Here is a 23,488-nt window from a genome sequence, read left to right on the forward strand (position 1 = left end):
AAAATGACAGAGCATACATCACAGGAAGCAGAGTTATATACCAGAACACATATTCAGCCAATGCAGTGGGGAACAGACAATTCACTTGACAGGAAGCAGAGTTATATACCAGAACACATATTCAGCCAATGCAGTGGGGAACAGACAATTCACTTGACAGGAAGCAGAGTTATATACCGGAACACATATTCAGCCAATGCAGTAGGGAACAGACAATTCACTTGACAGGAAGCAGAGTTATATACCTGTGTGAAGAGAGAGAGAAGAGAGAGAAGACGGAAGTTAGTCCACTGCCATTGAGGTAACTGCCCAGCACTTCGCAATGATGGCACTTAGCAAGAGATGGCATGCATGCAACACCCCGCATGCATGCACCCCTTAAGAAAGACACAAATATATAGGGCTGACTAGAGGGGTAGGTGAGGGGGATTATGGGAGCTCAGCTTGTTAAGGGAAATCAACAAATGCTGATCACACCAGGGGATGATTAAGGAATCAAAGGGAACAGGACATTTGACACCCACCCGGACTTCCAGTCTACACAGATTTACACCATCCACCATCAGATAACATTTACAAAGAGGAATATACAGTCATACATCAGTGAGTATTACATAGATTATGAAAATGACAGAGCATACATCACAGGAAGCAGAATTATATACCAGAACACATATTCAGCCAATGCAGTGGGGAACAGACAATTCACTTGACAGGAAGCAGAGTTATATACCGGAACACATATTCAGCCAATGCAGTGGGGAACAGACAATTCACTTGACAGGAAGCAGAGTTATATACCTGTGTGAAGAGAGAGAGAAGAGAGAGAAGACGGAAGTTAGTCCACTGCCATTGAGGTAACTGCCCAGCACTTCGCAATGATGGCACTTAGCAAGAGATGGCATGCATGCAACACCCCGCATGCATGCACCCCTTAAGAAAGACACAAATATATAGGGCTGACTAGAGGGGTAGGTGAGGGGGATTATGGGAGCTCAGCTTGTTAAGGGAAATCAACAAATGCTGATCACACCAGGGGATGATTAAGGAATCAAAGGGAACAGGACATTTGACACCCACCCGGACTTCCAGTCTACACAGATTTACACCATCCACCATCAGATAACATTTACAAAGAGGAATATACAGTCATACATCAGTGAGTATTACATAGATTATGAAAATGACAGAGCATACATCACAGGAAGCAGAGTTATATACCAGAACACATATTCAGCCAATGCAGTGGGGAACAGACAATTCACTTGACAGGAAGCAGAGTTATATACCAGAACACATATTCAGCCAATGCAGTGGGGAACAGACAATTCACTTGACAGGAAGCAGAGTTATATACCGGAACACATATTCAGCCAATGCAGTGGGGAACAGACAATTCACTTGACAGGAAGCAGAGTTATATACCTGTGTGAAGAGAGAGAGAAGAGAGAGAAGACGGAAGTTAGTCCACTGCCATTGAGGTAACTGCCCAGCACTTCGCAATGATGGCACTTAGCAAGAGATGGCATGCATGCAACACCCCGCATGCATGCACCCCTTAAGAAAGACACAAATATATAGGGCTGACTAGAGGGGTAGGTGAGGGGGATTATGGGAGCTCAGCTTGTTAAGGGAAATCAACAAATGCTGATCACACCAGGGGATGATTAAGGAATCAAAGGGAACAGGACATTTGACACCCACCCGGACTTCCAGTCTACACAGATTTACACCATCCACCATCAGATAACATTTACAAAGAGGAATATACAGTCATACATCAGTGAGTATTACATAGATTATGAAAATGACAGAGCATACATCACAGGAAGCAGAGTTATATACCAGAACACATATTCAGCCAATGCAGTGGGGAACAGACAATTCACTTGACAGGAAGCAGAGTTATATACCGGAACACATATTCAGCCAATGCAGTGGGGAACAGACAATTCACTTGACAGGAAGCAGAGTTATATACCTGTGTGAAGAGAGAGAGAAGAGAGAGAAGACGGAAGTTAGTCCACTGCCATTGAGGTAACTGCCCAGCACTTCGCAATGATGGCACTTAGCAAGAGATGGCATGCATGCAACACCCCGCATGCATGCACCCCTTAAGAAAGACACAAATATATAGGGCTGACTAGAGGGGTAGGTGAGGGGGATTATGGGAGCTCAGCTTGTTAAGGGAAATCAACAAATGCTGATCACACCAGGGGATGATTAAGGAATCAAAGGGAACAGGACATTTGACACCCACCCGGACTTCCAGTCTACACAGATTTACACCATCCACCATCAGATAACATTTACAAAGAGGAATATACAGTCATACATCAGTGAGTATTACATAGATTATGAAAATGACAGAGCATACATCACAGGAAGCAGAGTTATATACCAGAACACATATTCAGCCAATGCAGTGGGGAACAGACAATTCACTTGACAGGAAGCAGAGTTATATACCGGAACACATATTCAGCCAATGCAGTGGGGAACAGACAATTCACTTGACAGGAAGCAGAGTTATATACCTGTGTGAAGAGAGAGAGAAGAGAGAGAAGACGGAAGTTAGTCCACTGCCATTGAGGTAACTGCCCAGCACTTCGCAATGATGGCACTTAGCAAGAGATGGCATGCATGCAACACCCCGCATGCATGCACCCCTTAAGAAAGACACAAATATATAGGGCTGACTAGAGGGGTAGGTGAGGGGGATTATGGGAGCTCAGCTTGTTAAGGGAAATCAACAAATGCTGATCACACCAGGGGATGATTAAGGAATCAAAGGGAACAGGACATTTGACACCCACCCGGACTTCCAGTCTACACAGATTTACACCATCCACCATCAGATAACATTTACAAAGAGGAATATACAGTCATACATCAGTGAGTATTACATAGATTATGAAAATGACAGAGCATACATCACAGGAAGCAGAGTTATATACCAGAACACATATTCAGCCAATGCAGTGGGGAACAGACAATTCACTTGACAGGAAGCAGAGTTATATACCGGAACACATATTCAGCCAATGCAGTGGGGAACAGACAATTCACTTGACAGGAAGCAGAGTTATATACCGGAACACATATTCAGCCAATGCAGTGGGGAACAGACAATTCACTTGACAGGAAGCAGAGTTATATACCTGTGTGAAGAGAGAGAGAAGAGAGAGAAGACGGAAGTTAGTCCACTGCCATTGAGGTAACTGCCCAGCACTTCGCAATGATGGCACTTAGCAAGAGATGGCATGCATGCAACACCCCGCATGCATGCACCCCTTAAGAAAGATACAAATATATAGGGCTGACTAGAGGGGTAGGTGAGGGGGATTATGGGAGCTCAGCTTGTTAAGGGAAATCAACAAATGCTGATCACACCAGGGGATGATTAAGGAATCAAAGGGAACAGGACATTTGACACCCACCCGGACTTCCAGTCTACACAGATTTACACCATCCACCATCAGATAACATTTACAAAGAGGAATATACAGTCATACATCAGTGAGTATTACATAGATTATGAAAATGACAGAGCATACATCACAGGAAGCAGAGTTATATACCAGAACACATATTCAGCCAATGCAGTGGGGAACAGACAATTCACTTGACAGGAAGCAGAGTTATATACCGGAACACATATTCAGCCAATGCAGTGGGGAACAGACAATTCACTTGACAGGAAGCAGAGTTATATACCTGTGTGAAGAGAGAGAGAAGAGAGAGAAGACGGAAGTTAGTCCACTGCCATTGAGGTAACTGCCCAGCACTTCGCAATGATGGCACTTAGCAAGAGATGGCATGCATGCAACACCCCGCATGCATGCACCCCTTAAGAAAGACACAAATATATAGGGCTGACTAGAGGGGTAGGTGAGGGGGATTATGGGAGCTCAGCTTGTTAAGGGAAATCAACAAATGCTGATCACACCAGGGGATGATTAAGGAATCAAAGGGAACAGGACATTTGACACCCACCCGGACTTCCAGTCTACACAGATTTACACCATCCACCATCAGATAACATTTACAAAGAGGAATATACAGTCATACATCAGTGAGTATTACATAGATTATGAAAATGACAGAGCATACATCACAGGAAGCAGAGTTATATACCAGAACACATATTCAGCCAATGCAGTGGGGAACAGACAATTCACTTGACAGGAAGCAGAGTTATATACCAGAACACATATTCAGCCAATGCAGTGGGGAACAGACAATTCACTTGACAGGAAGCAGAGTTATATACCGGAACACATATTCAGCCAATGCAGTGGGGAACAGACAATTCACTTGACAGGAAGCAGAGTTATATACCTGTGTGAAGAGAGAGAGAAGAGAGAGAAGACGGAAGTTAGTCCACTGCCATTGAGGTAACTGCCCAGCACTTCGCAATGATGGCACTTAGCAAGAGATGGCATGCATGCAACACCCCGCATGCATGCACCCCTTAAGAAAGACACAAATATATAGGGCTGACTAGAGGGGTAGGTGAGGGGGATTATGGGAGCTCAGCTTGTTAAGGGAAATCAACAAATGCTGATCACACCAGGGGATGATTAAGGAATCAAAGGGAACAGGACATTTGACACCCACCCGGACTTCCAGTCTACACAGATTTACACCATCCACCATCAGATAACATTTACAAAGAGGAATATACAGTCATACATCAGTGAGTATTACATAGATTATGAAAATGACAGAGCATACATCACAGGAAGCAGAGTTATATACCAGAACACATATTCAGCCAATGCAGTGGGGAACAGACAATTCACTTGACAGGAAGCAGAGTTATATACCGGAACACATATTCAGCCAATGCAGTGGGGAACAGACAATTCACTTGACAGGAAGCAGAGTTATATACCTGTGTGAAGAGAGAGAGAAGAGAGAGAAGACGGAAGTTAGTCCACTGCCATTGAGGTAACTGCCCAGCACTTCGCAATGATGGCACTTAGCAAGAGATGGCATGCATGCAACACCCCGCATGCATGCACCCCTTAAGAAAGACACAAATATATAGGGCTGACTAGAGGGGTAGGTGAGGGGGATTATGGGAGCTCAGCTTGTTAAGGGAAATCAACAAATGCTGATCACACCAGGGGATGATTAAGGAATCAAAGGGAACAGGACATTTGACACCCACCCGGACTTCCAGTCTACACAGATTTACACCATCCACCATCAGATAACATTTACAAAGAGGAATATACAGTCATACATCAGTGAGTATTACATAGATTATGAAAATGACAGAGCATACATCACAGGAAGCAGAGTTATATACCAGAACACATATTCAGCCAATGCAGTGGGGAACAGACAATTCACTTGACAGGAAGCAGAGTTATATACCTGTGTGAAGAGAGAGAGAAGAGAGAGAAGACGGAAGTTAGTCCACTGCCATTGAGGTAACTGCCCAGCACTTCGCAATGATGGCACTTAGCAAGAGATGGCATGCATGCAACACCCCGCATGCATGCACCCCTTAAGAAAGACACAAATATATAGGGCTGACTAGAGGGGTAGGTGAGGGGGATTATGGGAGCTCAGCTTGTTAAGGGAAATCAACAAATGCTGATCACACCAGGGGATGATTAAGGAATCAAAGGGAACAGGACATTTGACACCCACCCGGACTTCCAGTCTACACAGATTTACACCATCCACCATCAGATAACATTTACAAAGAGGAATATACAGTCATACATCAGTGAGTATTACATAGATTATGAAAATGACAGAGCATACATCACAGGAAGCAGAGTTATATACCAGAACACATATTCAGCCAATGCAGTGGGGAACAGACAATTCACTTGACAGGAAGCAGAGTTATATACCAGAACACATATTCAGCCAATGCAGTGGGGAACAGACAATTCACTTGACAGGAAGCAGAGTTATATACCTGTGTGAAGAGAGAGAGAAGAGAGAGAAGACGGAAGTTAGTCCACTGCCATTGAGGTAACTGCCCAGCACTTCGCAATGATGGCACTTAGCAAGAGATGGCATGCATGCAACACCCCGCATGCATGCACCCCTTAAGAAAGACACAAATATATAGGGCTGACTAGAGGGGTAGGTGAGGGGGATTATGGGAGCTCAGCTTGTTAAGGGAAATCAACAAATGCTGATCACACCAGGGGATGATTAAGGAATCAAAGGGAACAGGACATTTGACACCCACCCGGACTTCCAGTCTACACAGATTTACACCATCCACCATCAGATAACATTTACAAAGAGGAATATACAGTCATACATCAGTGAGTATTACATAGATTATGAAAATGACAGAGCATACATCACAGGAAGCAGAGTTATATACCAGAACACATATTCAGCCAATGCAGTGGGGAACAGACAATTCACTTGACAGGAAGCAGAGTTATATACCGGAACACATATTCAGCCAATGCAGTGGGGAACAGACAATTCACTTGACAGGAAGCAGAGTTATATACCTGTGTGAAGAGAGAGAGAAGAGAGAGAAGACGGAAGTTAGTCCACTGCCATTGAGGTAACTGCCCAGCACTTCGCAATGATGGCACTTAGCAAGAGATGGCATGCATGCAACACCCCGCATGCATGCACCCCTTAAGAAAGACACAAATATATAGGGCTGACTAGAGGGGTAGGTGAGGGGGATTATGGGAGCTCAGCTTGTTAAGGGAAATCAACAAATGCTGATCACACCAGGGGATGATTAAGGAATCAAAGGGAACAGGACATTTGACACCCACCCGGACTTCCAGTCTACACAGATTTACACCATCCACCATCAGATAACATTTACAAAGAGGAATATACAGTCATACATCAGTGAGTATTACATAGATTATGAAAATGACAGAGCATACATCACAGGAAGCAGAGTTATATACCAGAACACATATTCAGCCAATGCAGTGGGGAACAGACAATTCACTTGACAGGAAGCAGAGTTATATACCGGAACACATATTCAGCCAATGCAGTGGGGAACAGACAATTCACTTGACAGGAAGCAGAGTTATATACCTGTGTGAAGAGAGAGAGAAGAGAGAGAAGACGGAAGTTAGTCCACTGCCATTGAGGTAACTGCCCAGCACTTCGCAATGATGGCACTTAGCAAGAGATGGCATGCATGCAACACCCCGCATGCATGCACCCCTTAAGAAAGACACAAATATATAGGGCTGACTAGAGGGGTAGGTGAGGGGGATTATGGGAGCTCAGCTTGTTAAGGGAAATCAACAAATGCTGATCACACCAGGGGATGATTAAGGAATCAAAGGGAACAGGACATTTGACACCCACCCGGACTTCCAGTCTACACAGATTTACACCATCCACCATCAGATAACATTTACAAAGAGGAATATACAGTCATACATCAGTGAGTATTACATAGATTATGAAAATGACAGAGCATACATCACAGGAAGCAGAGTTATATACCAGAACACATATTCAGCCAATGCAGTGGGGAACAGACAATTCACTTGACAGGAAGCAGAGTTATATACCGGAACACATATTCAGCCAATGCAGTGGGGAACAGACAATTCACTTGACAGGAAGCAGAGTTATATACCGGAACACATATTCAGCCAATGCAGTGGGGAACAGACAATTCACTTGACAGGAAGCAGAGTTATATACCTGTGTGAAGAGAGAGAGAAGAGAGAGAAGACGGAAGTTAGTCCACTGCCATTGAGGTAACTGCCCAGCACTTCGCAATGATGGCACTTAGCAAGAGATGGCATGCATGCAACACCCCGCATGCATGCACCCCTTAAGAAAGATACAAATATATAGGGCTGACTAGAGGGGTAGGTGAGGGGGATTATGGGAGCTCAGCTTGTTAAGGGAAATCAACAAATGCTGATCACACCAGGGGATGATTAAGGAATCAAAGGGAACAGGACATTTGACACCCACCCGGACTTCCAGTCTACACAGATTTACACCATCCACCATCAGATAACATTTACAAAGAGGAATATACAGTCATACATCAGTGAGTATTACATAGATTATGAAAATGACAGAGCATACATCACAGGAAGCAGAGTTATATACCAGAACACATATTCAGCCAATGCAGTGGGGAACAGACAATTCACTTGACAGGAAGCAGAGTTATATACCGGAACACATATTCAGCCAATGCAGTGGGGAACAGACAATTCACTTGACAGGAAGCAGAGTTATATACCTGTGTGAAGAGAGAGAGAAGACGGAAGTTAGTCCACTGCCATTGAGGTAACTGCCCAGCACTTCGCAATGATGGCACTTAGCAAGAGATGGCATGCATGCAACACCCCGCATGCATGCACCCCTTAAGAAAGACACAAATATATAGGGCTGACTAGAGGGGTAGGTGAGGGGGATTATGGGAGCTCAGCTTGTTAAGGGAAATCAACAAATGCTGATCACACCAGGGGATGATTAAGGAATCAAAGGGAACAGGACATTTGACACCCACCCGGACTTCCAGTCTACACAGATTTACACCATCCACCATCAGATAACATTTACAAAGAGGAATATACAGTCATACATCAGTGAGTATTACATAGATTATGAAAATGACAGAGCATACATCACAGGAAGCAGAGTTATATACCAGAACACATATTCAGCCAATGCAGTGGGGAACAGACAATTCACTTGACAGGAAGCAGAGTTATATACCAGAACACATATTCAGCCAATGCAGTGGGGAACAGACAATTCACTTGACAGGAAGCAGAGTTATATACCTGTGTGAAGAGAGAGAGAAGAGAGAGAAGACGGAAGTTAGTCCACTGCCATTGAGGTAACTGCCCAGCACTTCGCAATGATGGCACTTAGCAAGAGATGGCATGCATGCAACACCCCGCATGCATGCACCCCTTAAGAAAGACACAAATATATAGGGCTGACTAGAGGGGTAGGTGAGGGGGATTATGGGAGCTCAGCTTGTTAAGGGAAATCAACAAATGCTGATCACACCAGGGGATGATTAAGGAATCAAAGGGAACAGGACATTTGACACCCACCCGGACTTCCAGTCTACACAGATTTACACCATCCACCATCAGATAACATTTACAAAGAGGAATATACAGTCATACATCAGTGAGTATTACATAGATTATGAAAATGACAGAGCATACATCACAGGAAGCAGAGTTATATACCAGAACACATATTCAGCCAATGCAGTGGGGAACAGACAATTCACTTGACAGGAAGCAGAGTTATATACCGGAACACATATTCAGCCAATGCAGTGGGGAACAGACAATTCACTTGACAGGAAGCAGAGTTATATACCTGTGTGAAGAGAGAGAGAAGAGAGAGAAGACGGAAGTTAGTCCACTGCCATTGAGGTAACTGCCCAGCACTTCGCAATGATGGCACTTAGCAAGAGATGGCATGCATGCAACACCCCGCATGCATGCACCCCTTAAGAAAGACACAAATATATAGGGCTGACTAGAGGGGTAGGTGAGGTGGATTATGGGAGCTCAGCTTGTTAAGGGAAATCAACAAATGCTGATCACACCAGGGGATGATTAAGGAATCAAAGGGAACAGGACATTTGACACCCACCCGGACTTCCAGTCTACACAGATTTACACCATCCACCATCAGATAACATTTACAAAGAGGAATATACAGTCATACATCAGTGAGTATTACATAGATTATGAAAATGACAGAGCATACATCACAGGAAGCAGAGTTATATACCAGAACACATATTCAGCCAATGCAGTGGGGAACAGACAATTCACTTGACAGGAAGCAGAGTTATATACCGGAACACATATTCAGCCAATGCAGTGGGGAACAGACAATTCACTTGACAGGAAGCAGAGTTATATACCTGTGTGAAGAGAGAGAGAAGAGAGAGAAGACGGAAGTTAGTCCACTGCCATTGAGGTAACTGCCCAGCACTTCGCAATGATGGCACTTAGCAAGAGATGGCATGCATGCAACACCCCGCATGCATGCACCCCTTAAGAAAGACACAAATATATAGGGCTGACTAGAGGGGTAGGTGAGGGGGATTATGGGAGCTCAGCTTGTTAAGGGAAATCAACAAATGCTGATCACACCAGGGGATGATTAAGGAATCAAAGGGAACAGGACATTTGACACCCACCCGGACTTCCAGTCTACACAGATTTACACCATCCACCATCAGATAACATTTACAAAGAGGAATATACAGTCATACATCAGTGAGTATTACATAGATTATGAAAGTGACAGAGCATACATCACAGGAAGCAGAGTTATATACCAGAACACATATTCAGCCAATGCAGTGGGGAACAGACAATTCACTTGACAGGAAGCAGAGTTATATACCGGAACACATATTCAGCCAATGCAGTGGGGAACAGACAATTCACTTGACAGGAAGCAGAGTTATATACCGGAACACATATTCAGCCAATGCAGTGGGGAACAGACAATTCACTTGACAGGAAGCAGAGTTATATACCGGAACACATATTCAGCCAATGCAGTGGGGAACAGACAATTCACTTGACAGGAAGCAGAGTTATATACCGGAACACATATTCAGCCAATGCAGTGGGGAACAGACAATTCACTTGACAGGAAGCAGAGTTATATACCGGAACACATATTCAGCCAATGCAGTGGGGAACAGACAATTCACTTGACAGGAAGCAGAGTTATATACCGGAACACATATTCAGCCAATGCAGTGGGGAACAGACAATTCACTTGACAGGAAGCAGAGTTATATACCTGTGTGAAGAGAGAGAGAAGAGAGAGAAGACGGAAGTTAGTCCACTGCCATTGAGGTAACTGCCCAGCACTTCGCAATGATGGCACTTAGCAAGAGATGGCATGCATGCAACACCCCGCATGCATGCACCCCTTAAGAAAGATACAAATATATAGGGCTGACTAGAGGGGTAGGTGAGGGGGATTATGGGAGCTCAGCTTGTTAAGGGAAATCAACAAATGCTGATCACACCAGGGGATGATTAAGGAATCAAAGGGAACAGGACATTTGACACCCACCCGGACTTCCAGTCTACACAGATTTACACCATCCACCATCAGATAACATTTACAAAGAGGAATATACAGTCATACATCAGTGAGTATTACATAGATTATGAAAATGACAGAGCATACATCACAGGAAGCAGAGTTATATACCAGAACACATATTCAGCCAATGCAGTGGGGAACAGACAATTCACTTGACAGGAAGCAGAGTTATATACCGGAACACATATTCAGCCAATGCAGTGGGGAACAGACAATTCACTTGACAGGAAGCAGAGTTATATACCTGTGTGAAGAGAGAGAGAAGACGGAAGTTAGTCCACTGCCATTGAGGTAACTGCCCAGCACTTCGCAATGATGGCACTTAGCAAGAGATGGCATGCATGCAACACCCCGCATGCATGCACCCCTTAAGAAAGACACAAATATATAGGGCTGACTAGAGGGGTAGGTGAGGGGGATTATGGGAGCTCAGCTTGTTAAGGGAAATCAACAAATGCTGATCACACCAGGGGATGATTAAGGAATCAAAGGGAACAGGACATTTGACACCCACCCGGACTTCCAGTCTACACAGATTTACACCATCCACCATCAGATAACATTTACAAAGAGGAATATACAGTCATACATCAGTGAGTATTACATAGATTATGAAAATGACAGAGCATACATCACAGGAAGCAGAGTTATATACCAGAACACATATTCAGCCAATGCAGTGGGGAACAGACAATTCACTTGACAGGAAGCAGAGTTATATACCAGAACACATATTCAGCCAATGCAGTGGGGAACAGACAATTCACTTGACAGGAAGCAGAGTTATATACCTGTGTGAAGAGAGAGAGAAGAGAGAGAAGACGGAAGTTAGTCCACTGCCATTGAGGTAACTGCCCAGCACTTCGCAATGATGGCACTTAGCAAGAGATGGCATGCATGCAACACCCCGCATGCATGCACCCCTTAAGAAAGACACAAATATATAGGGCTGACTAGAGGGGTAGGTGAGGGGGATTATGGGAGCTCAGCTTGTTAAGGGAAATCAACAAATGCTGATCACACCAGGGGATGATTAAGGAATCAAAGGGAACAGGACATTTGACACCCACCCGGACTTCCAGTCTACACAGATTTACACCATCCACCATCAGATAACATTTACAAAGAGGAATATACAGTCATACATCAGTGAGTATTACATAGATTATGAAAATGACAGAGCATACATCACAGGAAGCAGAGTTATATACCAGAACACATATTCAGCCAATGCAGTGGGGAACAGACAATTCACTTGACAGGAAGCAGAGTTATATACCGGAACACATATTCAGCCAATGCAGTGGGGAACAGACAATTCACTTGACAGGAAGCAGAGTTATATACCTGTGTGAAGAGAGAGAGAAGAGAGAGAAGACGGAAGTTAGTCCACTGCCATTGAGGTAACTGCCCAGCACTTCGCAATGATGGCACTTAGCAAGAGATGGCATGCATGCAACACCCCGCATGCATGCACCCCTTAAGAAAGACACAAATATATAGGGCTGACTAGAGGGGTAGGTGAGGTGGATTATGGGAGCTCAGCTTGTTAAGGGAAATCAACAAATGCTGATCACACCAGGGGATGATTAAGGAATCAAAGGGAACAGGACATTTGACACCCACCCGGACTTCCAGTCTACACAGATTTACACCATCCACCATCAGATAACATTTACAAAGAGGAATATACAGTCATACATCAGTGAGTATTACATAGATTATGAAAATGACAGAGCATACATCACAGGAAGCAGAGTTATATACCAGAACACATATTCAGCCAATGCAGTGGGGAACAGACAATTCACTTGACAGGAAGCAGAGTTATATACCGGAACACATATTCAGCCAATGCAGTGGGGAACAGACAATTCACTTGACAGGAAGCAGAGTTATATACCTGTGTGAAGAGAGAGAGAAGAGAGAGAAGACGGAAGTTAGTCCACTGCCATTGAGGTAACTGCCCAGCACTTCGCAATGATGGCACTTAGCAAGAGATGGCATGCATGCAACACCCCGCATGCATGCACCCCTTAAGAAAGACACAAATATATAGGGCTGACTAGAGGGGTAGGTGAGGGGGATTATGGGAGCTCAGCTTGTTAAGGGAAATCAACAAATGCTGATCACACCAGGGGATGATTAAGGAATCAAAGGGAACAGGACATTTGACACCCACCCGGACTTCCAGTCTACACAGATTTACACCATCCACCATCAGATAACATTTACAAAGAGGAATATACAGTCATACATCAGTGAGTATTACATAGATTATGAAAGTGACAGAGCATACATCACAGGAAGCAGAGTTATATACCAGAACACATATTCAGCCAATGCAGTGGGGAACAGACAATTCACTTGACAGGAAGCAGAGTTATATACCGGAACACATATTCAGCCAATGCAGTGGGGAACAGACAATTCACTTGACAGGAAGCAGAGTTATATACCGGAACACATATTCAGCCAATGCAGTGGGGAACAGACAATTCACTTGACAGGAAGCAGAGTTATATACCGGAACACATATTCAGCCAATGCAGTGGGGAACAGACAATTCACTTGACAGGAAGCAGAGTTATATACCGGAACACATATTCAGCCAATGCAGTGGGGAACAGACAATTCACTTGACAGGAAGCAGAGTTATATACCGGAACACATATTCAGCCAATGCAGTGGGGAACAGACAATTCACTTGACAGGAAGCAGAGTTATATACCGGAACACATATTCAGCCAATGCAGTGGGGAACAGACAATTCACTTGACAGGAAGCAGAGTTATATACCTGTGTGAAGAGAGAGAGAAGAGAGAGAAGACGGAAGTTAGTCCACTGCCATTGAGGTAACTGCCCAGCACTTCGCAATGATGGCACTTAGCAAGAGATGGCATGCATGCAACACCCCGCATGCATGCACCCTCTTACGGAGCAGCTCTTTAGTTGCCCTGGCCGTGTGTTTCGGATTATTGTCATGCTGGAATACCCAGCCACGACCCATCTTCAGTGCTTTTACTGAGGGAAGGTGGTTGTTGGCCAAAGTCTCACAATACATCACCTCAGCCATCCTCCCGTCAATATGCTGCAGTCGTCCTGTCGCCTTTGCAGAAAAGCAGCCCCAAAGTATGATGTTTCTACCCCCATGCTTCACAGTTGGGACGGTGTTCTTTAGGATTGTACTCATCCCTCTTCTTTCTCCAAACACAGCGAGTGGTGTTGATACTAAAAAGTTCTACTTTGGTCTCCTATGACCACATGACCTTATCCCATGCCTTATCCAGATGGTGATTGGTGACTTCAAACCGGCCTGGACATGTGCTGGCGTGAGCAGGGGGACCTTGTGTGCCGTGCAGGATTTGAATACATGATGGCATAGTGTGTTACTAGCGGTAATCTTTGAGATTCTGGTCCCAGCTCTCTTCAGGTCATTGACCAGGTCTTCCCATATAGTTCCTGGCTGATTTATGACTTTTCTCAGAATCATCCTTCAACACGAGGTGAGAGTTTGCATGGAGCCCAAGACCGAGTAAGATTGATAATCATCTTGGGCTTCTTCCATTTTCTTATAATTGTGCCAACAGTTGTTGCCTTCTCACCAAGCTGCTTGCCTATTATCCTGTAGCACAAGAGGGGCGTACTCTTTTCTGCCGAGCGCTGTATAGAGTATATGACACAGAAGGGGTGTAGCATTTTTGCCGAGTGCTGTATAAAATATGACACAGGAGAGGTGTACTCATTTCTGCCGAGCACTGTATAGAGTATTTGAAGTATATGACACAGGAGAGGTGTACTGATTTCTGCCGAGCGCTCTATAGATTATATGACACATGGGTGTACTCATTTCTGCTGAGCACTGTATACAGTATATGACACTGGAGGGGTGTACTCATTTCTGCTGAGTGCTATATAGAGTATATGACACAGGAGGGGTGCACTCATTTCTGCTGAGTGCTGTATACAGTACATGACACAGGACGGGTGTACTCTTGTTAGCTGTAGCTCTAAGAGATCATCTTGGACTCCTCTGGGCTTGATCTTTCTGGTCCTGGCAGTTTTGAAGTTGAAGCTCTGGTGAGGACAGCTTGGACTCCTCTGGGCTTGTTATTTCTGGTCCTGGCAGTTTTTTAGCTGTGCTGAGGACAGCTTGGACTCTTCTGGGCTTTTTGTTCTGGTCCTGGCAGGTTTTTTAGCTGTGCTGAGGACATCTTGGACTCTTCTGGGCTTCTTCTTTCTGGTCCTGGAAGTTTTGTATCAGGTGAGGACAGCTTGGACTCCTCTGGGCTTGATCTTTCTGGTCCTGGAAGTTTTGTATCTCTGGTCAGGACAGGTTTGACTCCCCTTGGCTTGTTTTTTCTGGTTCTAGCAGTTGTGTAGTTCTGGTGAGGACAGCTTGAACTCCTCTAGGCTTGTTTTTCTGGCCCTGTGAGTTTTGTATCTCTTTTGAGGCCTGCTTGGACTCTTCTGGGTTTATTCTTTCTGTTTCTGTCAATTTTGTATCCCTGGTGAGGATAGGTTGCTCTCTTCATGGCTTGTTCTTTTCAGCCATGTGAGATTTCGATCTCTGGTGAGGACACCTTAGTCTCTTCTGGGCTTGTTCTTTCTGATCCTGGCAGCTTTGTAGCTCTGGTGAGGACAGCTTGGACTCCACTGGGTTTAATCTTTCTGGTCCTGGCAGTTTTGCAATTCTGGTGACGACAACTTGGACTCCTTTGGGCTTGATCTTTTTGGTTCTGTCAGTTTTGTACCTCTGTTGGTCAGCTTGGACTCTTCTGGACTTGTTCTTTCTGGTCCTGGAAGTTTTGTACCTTTGGTGGGGACAGCTTGGACTCTTCTGGGCTTGTTCTTTCTGGTCCTGGTAGTTTTGTAGCTCTGGTGAAGACAGCTTGGACTCCTCTGAGCTTGTTCTTTCTGGTCCTGGCAGTTTTGTAGCTCTGGTGAGGACAGCTTGGACTCCTCTGAGCTTGTTCTTTCTGGTCCTGGCAGTTTTGTAGCTCTGGTGAGGACAGCTTGGACTCCCCTGGGCTTGATCTTTCTGGTCTTGGCAGTTTTGTAGCTCTGGTGAGGACAGCTTGGTCTCTTCTGGGCTTGTTCTTTCTGGTCCTGGCAGTTTTGTAGCTCTGGTGAAGACAGCTTGGACTCCTCTGAGCTTGTTCTTTCTGGTCCTTGCAGTTTTGTAGCTCTAGTGAGGACAGCTTGGACTCCTCTAGGCTTGTTCTTTCTGGTCCTGGTAGTTTTGTAGCTCTGGTGAGGACAGCTTGGACTCCTCTAGGCTTGATCTTTCTGGTCCTGGTAGTTTTGTAGCTCTGGTGAGGACAGCTTGGACTCCTCTAGGCTTGTTCTTTCTGGTCCTGGTAGTTTTGTAGCTCTGGTAAGGACAGCTTGGACTCCTTTGAGCTTGTTCTTTCTGGTCCTGGCAGTTTTGTAGCTCTGGTGAGGACAGCTTGGTCTCCCCTGGGCTTGATCTTTCTGGTCTTGGCAGTTTTGTAGCTCTGGTGAAGACAGCTTGGACTCTTTTGGGCTTGTTCTTTTTGGTCTTGTCAGTTTTGTAGCTCTATTGAGGACAGCTTGGAAACCTCTGGGCTTGATCTTTCTGGTCCTGGTAGTTTTATAGCTCTGGTGAGGACAGCTTGGACTCCTCTGGGCTTGTTCTTTCTGGTCCTGGCAGTTTTGTAGCTCTGGTGAGGACAGCTTGGACTTCTTTTAGGCTTGTTCTTTGTGGTCCTGGCAGTTTTGTAGCTCTGGTGAGGACAGCTTGGTCTCTTCTGGGCTTGTTCTTTCTGGTCCTGGCAGTTTTGTAGCTCTGGTGAGGACAGCTTGGACACCTCTGGGCTTGTTCTTTGTGGTCCTGGCAGTTTTGTAGCTCTGGTGAGGACAGCTTGGTCTCTTCTGGGCTTGTTCTTTCTGGTCCTGACAGTTTTGTAGCTCTGGTGAGAACAGCTTGGACTCCCCTGGGCTTGTTCTTTGTGGTCCTGGCAGTTTTGTAGCTCTGGTGAGGACAGCTTGGTATCTTCTGGGCTTGTTCTTTCTGGTCCTGACAGTTTTGTAGCTCTGGTGAGGACAGCTTGGACTCCTCTGGGCTTGTTCTTTCTGGTCCTGGCAGTTTTGTAGCTCTGGTGAGGACAGCTTGGTCTCTTCTGGGCTTGTTCTTTCTAGTCCTGGCAGTTTTGTAGCTCTGGTGAGGACAGCTTGGTCTCTTCTGGGCTTGTTCTTTCTGGTCCTGGCAGTTTTGTAGCTCTGGTGAGGACAGCTTGGACTCCTCTAGGCTTGTTCTTTCTGGTCCTTGCAGTTTTATAGCTCTGGTGAGGACAGCTTGGTCTCTTCTGGGCTTGTTCTTTCTGGTCCTGGCAGTTTTGTAGCTCTGGTGAGGACAGCTTGGACTCCTCTGGGCTTGTTCTTTCTGGTCCTGGCAGTTTTGTAGCTCTGGTGAGGACAGCTTGGACTCCTCTGGGCTTGTTCTTTCTGGTCCTGGCAGTTTTGTAGCTCTGGTGAGGACAGCTTGGACTCCACTGGCCTTGATCTTTCTGGTCTTGGCAGTTTTGTAGCTTTGGTGAGGACAGCTTGGACTCCTCTGAGCTTGTTCTTTCTGGTCCTGGCAGTTTTGTAGCTCTGGTGAGGACAGCTTGGACTCCTCTAGGCTTGATCTTTCTGTTCCTGGCAGTTTTGTAGCTCTGGTGAGGACAGCTTGGACTCCTTTAGGCTTGTTCTTTCTGGTCCTGGCAGTTTTGTAGCTCTGGTGAGGACAGCTTGGACGCCTTTAGGCTTGTTCTTTCTGGTCCTGGTAGTTTTGTAGCTCTGGTGAGGACAGCTTGGACTCCTTTAGGCTTGTTCTTTCTGGTCCTGGTAGTTTTGTAGCTCTGGTGAGGACAGCTTGGACTCCTCTAGGCTTGTTCTTTCTGGTCCTGGTAGTTTTGTAGCTCTGGTAAGGACAGCTTGGACTCCTCTAGGCTTGTTCTTTCTGGTCCTGGTAGTTTTGTAGCTCTGGTAAGGACAGCTTGGACTCCTCTAGGCTTGATCTTTCTGGTCCTGGTAGTTTTGTAGCTCTGGTGAGGACAGCTTGGACTCCTCTAGGCTTGATCTTTCTGGTCCTGGTAGTTTTGTAGCTCTGGTGAGGACAGCTTGGACACCTCTAGGCTTGTTTTTTCTGGTCCTGGCAGTTTTGTAGCTCTGGTGAGGACAGCTTGGACTCTCCTGGGCTTGATCTTTCTGGTCTTGGCAGTTTTGTAGCTCTGGTGAGGACAGCTTGGACTCCTCTAGGCTTGTTCTTTCTGGTCCTGGCAGTTTTGTAGCTCTGGTGAGGACAGCTTGGACTCCTCTAGGCTTGATCTTTCTGGTCCTGGTAGTTTTGTAGCTCTGGTGAGGACAGCTTGGACTCCTTTAGGCTTGTTCTTTCTGGTCCTGGTAGTTTTGTAGCTCTGGTGAGGACAGCTTGGACTCCTTTAGGCTTGTTCTTTCTGGTCCTGGTAGTTTTGTAGCTCTGGTGAGGACAGCTTGGACTCCTCTAGGCTTGTTCTTTCTGGTCCTGGCAGTTTTGTAGCTCTGGTGAGGACAGCTTGGACTCCTCTAGGCTTGATCTTTCTGGTCCTGGTAGTTTTGTAGCTCTGGTAAGGACAGCTTGGACTCCTCTAGGCTTGTTCTTTCTGGTCCTGGTAGTTTTGTAGCTCTGGTAAGGACAGCTTGGACTCCTCTAGGCTTGTTCTTTCTGGTTCTAGCAGTTTTGTAGCTCTGGTGAGGACAGCTTGGACTCCTCTAGGCTTGTTCTTTCTGGTCCTGGCAGTTTTGTAGCTCTGGTAAGGACAGCTTGGACTCCTCTAGGCTTGTTCTTTCTGGTCCTGGCAGTTTTGTAGCTCTGGTGAGGACAGCTTGGACTCCTCTAGGCTTGTTCTTTCTGGTCCTGGCAGTTTTGTAGCTCTGGTGAGGACAGCTTGGACTCCTCTAGGCTTGTTCTTTCTGGTCCTGGCAGTTTTGTAGCTCTGGTGAGGACAGCTTGGACTCCTTTAGGCTTGTTCTTTCTGGTCTTGGCAGTTTTGTAGCTCTGGTGAGGACAGCTTGGACTCCTTTAGGCTTGTTCTTTCTGGTCCTTGTAGTTTTGTAGCTCTGGGGAGGACAGCTTGGACTCCTCTAGGCTTGTTCTTTCTGGTCCTTGTAGTTTTGTAGCTCTGGTGAGAACAGCTTGGACTCCTTTAGGCTTGTTCTTTCTGGTCTTGGCAGTTTTGTAGCTCTGGTGAGGACAGCTTGGACTCCTTTAGGCTTGTTCTTTCTGGTCCTGGTAGTTTTGTAGCTCTGGTAAGGACAGCTTGGACTCCTCTAGGCTTAATCTTTCTGGTCCTGGTAGTTTTGTAGCTCTGGTGAGGACAGCTTGGACTCCTTTAGGCTTGTTCTTTCTGGTCCTGGTAGTTTTGTAGCTCTGGTAAGGACAGCTTGGACTCCTCTAGGCTTAATCTTTCTGGTCCTGGTAGTTTTGTAGCTCTGGTGAGGACAGCTTGGACTCCTCTAGGCTTAATCTTTCTGGTCCTGGTAGTTTTGTAGCTCTGGTGAGGACAGCTTGGACTCCTCTAGGCTTGTTCTTTCTGGTCCTGGTAGTTTTGTAGCTCTGGTGAGGACAGCTTGGACTCCTCTAGGCTTGATCTTTCTGGTCCTCGCAGTGTTGTAGCTCTGGTGAGGACAGCTTGGTCTCTTCTGGACTTATTCTTTCTGGTCCTGGCAGTTTTTTAGCTCTGGTGAGGACAGCTTGGACTCCTCTAGGCTTGATCTTTCTGGTCCTGGCAGTTTTGTAGCTCTGGTGAGGATAGCTTGGACTCCTCTAGGCTTGTTCTTTCTGGTCCTGGCAGTTTTGTAGCTCTGGTGAGGACAGCTTGGACTCCTCTAGGCTTGATCTTTCTGGTCCTGGCAGTTTTGTAGCTCTGGTGAGGACAGCTTGGACTCCTCTAGGCTTGTTCTTTCTGGTCCTGGCAGTTTTTTTAGCTCTGGTGAGGACAGCTTGGACTCCTCTAGGCTTGATATTTCTGGTCCTGGCAGTTTTGTAGCTCTGGTGAGGATAGCTTGGACTCCTCTAGGCTTGTTCTTTATGGTCCTGTTAGTTTTGTAGCTCTGGTGAGGACAGCTTGGACTCCTCTAGGCTTGATCTTTCTGGTCCTGGCAGTTTTGTAGCTCTGGTGAGGACAGCTTGGACTCCTCTAGGCTTGATCTTTCTGGTCCTGGTAGTTTTGTAGCTCTGGTGAGGACAGCTTGGACTCCTCTAGGCTTGTTCTTTCTGGTCCTGGCAGTTTTGTAGCTCTGGTGAGGACAGCTTGGACTCCTCTAGGCTTGATCTTTCTGGTCCTGGTAGTTTTGTAGCTCTGGTGAGGACAGCTTGGACTCCTGTAGGCTTGATCTTTCTGGTCCTGGCAGTTTTGTAGCTCTGGTGAGGACAGCTTGGACTCCTCTAGGCTTGTTCTTTCTGGTCCTGGCAGTTTTGTAGCTCTGGTGAGGACAGCTTGGACTCCTCTAGGCTTGATCTTTCTGGTCCTGGTAGTTTTGTAGCTCTGGTAAGGACAGCTTGGACTCCTCTAGGCTTGTTCTTTCTGGTCCTGGTAGTTTTGTAGCTCTGGTAAGGACAGCTTGGACTCCTCTAGGCTTGTTCTTTCTGGTCCTAGCAGTTTTGTAGCTCTGGTGAGGACAGCTTGGACTCCTCTAGGCTTGTTCTTTCTGGTCCTGGCAGTTTTGTAGCTCTGGTAAGGACAGCTTGGACTCCTCTAGGCTTGTTCTTTCTGGTCCTGGCAGTTTTGTAGCTCTGGTGAGGACAGCTTGGACTCCTCTAGGCTTGTTCTTTCTGGTCCTGGCAGTTTTGTAGCTCTGGTGAGGACAGCTTGGACTCCTCTAGGCTTGTTCTTTCTGGTCCTGGCAGTTTTGTAGCTCTGGTGAGGACAGCTTGGACTCCTCTAGGCTTGTTCTTTCTGGTCCTGGCAGTTTTGTAGCTCTGGTAAGGACAGCTTGGACTCCTCTAGGCTTGTTCTTTCTGGTCCTGGCAGTTTTGTAGCTCTGGTGAGGACAGCTTGGACTCCTCTAGGCTTGATCTTTCTGGTCCTCGCAGTTTTGTAGCTCTGGTGAGGACAGCTTGGACTCCTCTAGGCTTGATCTTTCTGGTCCTCACAGTTTTGTAGCTCTGGTGAGGACAGCTTGGACTCCTCTAGGCTTGATCTTTCTGGCCCTGGCAGTTTTGTAGCTCTGGTGAGGACAGCTTGGACTCCTCTAGGCTTGTTCTTTCTGGTCCTTGTAGTTTTGTAGCTCTGGGGAGGACAGCTTGGACTCCTCTAGGCTTGTTCTTTCTGGTCCTTGTAGTTTTGTAGCTCTGGTGAGCACAGCTTGGACTCCTTTAGGCTTGTTCTTTCTGGTCTTGGCAGTTTTGTAGCTCTGGTGAGGACAGCTTGGACTCCTTTAGGCTTGTTCTTTCTGGTCCTGGTAGTTTTGTAGCTCTGGTAAGGACAGCTTGGACTCCTCTAGGCTTAATCTTTCTGGTCCTGGTAGTTTTGTAGCTCTGGTGAGGACAGCTTGGACTCCTTTAGGCTTGTTCTTTCTGGTCCTGGTAGTTTTGTAGCTCTGGTAAGGACAGCTTGGACTCCTCTAGGCTTAATCTTTCTGGTCCTGGTAGTTTTGTAGCTCTGGTGAGGACAGCTTGGACTCCTCTAGGCTTGATCTTTCTGGTCCTGGCAGTTTTGTAGCTCTGGTGAGGACAGCTTGGACTCCTCTAGGCTTGTTCTTTCTGGTCCTGGCAGTTTTGTAGCTCTGGTGAGGACAGCTTGGACTCCTCTAGGCTTGATCTTTCTGGTCCTGGTAGTTTTGTAGCTCTGGTGAGGACAGCTTGGACTCCTGTAGGCTTGATCTTTCTGGTCCTGGCAGTTTTGTAGCTCTGGTGAGGACAGCTTGGACTCCTCTAGGCTTGTTCTTTCTGGTCCTGGCAGTTTTGTAGCTCTGGTGAGGACAGCTTGGACTCCTTTAGGCTTGTTCTTTCTGGTCCTGGTAGTTTTGTAGCTCTGGTGAGGACAGCTTGGACTCCTCTAGGCTTGTTCTTTCTGGTCCTGGTAGTTTTGTAGCTCTGGTAAGGACAGCTTGGACTCCTCTAGGCTTGTTCTTTCTGGTCCTGGTAGTTTTGTAGCTCTGGTAAGGACAGCTTGGACTCCTCTAGGCTTGATCTTTCTGGTCCTGGTAGTTTTGTAGCTCTGGTGAGGACAGCTTGGACTCCTCTAGGCTTGATCTTTCTGGTCCTGGTAGTTTTGTAGCTCTGGTGAGGACAGCTTGGACACCTCTAGGCTTGTTTTTTCTGGTCCTGGCAGTTTTGTAGCTCTGGTGAGGACAGCTTGGACTCTCCTGGGCTTGATCTTTCTGGTCTTGGCAGTTTTGTAGCTCTGGTGAGGACAGCTTGGACTCCTCTAGGCTTGTTCTTTCTGGTCCTGGCAGTTTTGTAGCTCTGGTGAGGACAGCTTGGACTCCTCTAGGCTTGATCTTTCTGGTCCTGGTAGTTTTGTAGCTCTGGTGAGGACAGCTTGGACTCCTTTAGGCTTGTTCTTTCTGGTCCTGGTAGTTTTGTAGCTCTGGTGAGGACAGCTTGGACTCCTTTAGGCTTGTTCTTTCTGGTCCTGGTAGTTTTGTAGCTCTGGTGAGGACAGCTTGGACTCCTCTAGGCTTGTTCTTTCTGGTCCTGGTAGTTTTGTAGCTCTGGTGAGGACAGCTTGGACTCCTCTAGGCTTGATCTTTCTGGTCCTCGCAGTTTTGTAGCTCTGGTGAGGACAGCTTGGTCTCTTCTGGACTTATTCTTTCTGGTCCTGGCAGTTTTGTAGCTCTGGTGAGGACAGCTTGGACTCCTCTAGGCTTGATCTTTCTGGTCCTGGTAGTTTAATAGCTCTGGTGAGGACATCTTGGACTCCTTTAGGCTTGTTCTTTCTGGTCCTGGTAGTTTTGTAGCTCTGGTAAGTACAGCTTGGACTCCTCTAGGCTTGATCTTTCTGGTCCTGGTAGTTTTGTAGCTCTGGTGAGGACAGCTTGGACTCCTCTAGGCTTGATCTTTCTGGTCCTGGTAGTTTTGTAGCTCTGGTGAGGACAGCTTGGACACCTCTAGGCTTGTTCTTTCTGGTCCTGGCAGTTTTGTAGCTCTGGTGAGGACAGCTTGGACTCCCCTGGGCTTGATCTTTCTGGTCTTGGCAGTTTTGTAGCTCTGGTGAGGACAGCTTGGACTCCTCTAGGCTTGTTCTTTCTGGTCATGGCAGTTTTGTAGCTCTGGTGAGGACAGCTTGGACTCCTCTAGGCTTGATCTTTCTGTTCCTGGCAGTTTTGTAGCTCTGGTGAGGACAGCTTGGACTCCTTTAGGCTTGTTCTTTCTGGTCCTGGCAGTTTTGTAGCTCTGGTG

Source organism: Anomaloglossus baeobatrachus, chromosome 11 (assembly GCF_048569485.1).
Source record: "Anomaloglossus baeobatrachus isolate aAnoBae1 chromosome 11, aAnoBae1.hap1, whole genome shotgun sequence".
Lineage (NCBI taxonomy): Eukaryota > Metazoa > Chordata > Amphibia > Anura > Aromobatidae > Anomaloglossus > Anomaloglossus baeobatrachus.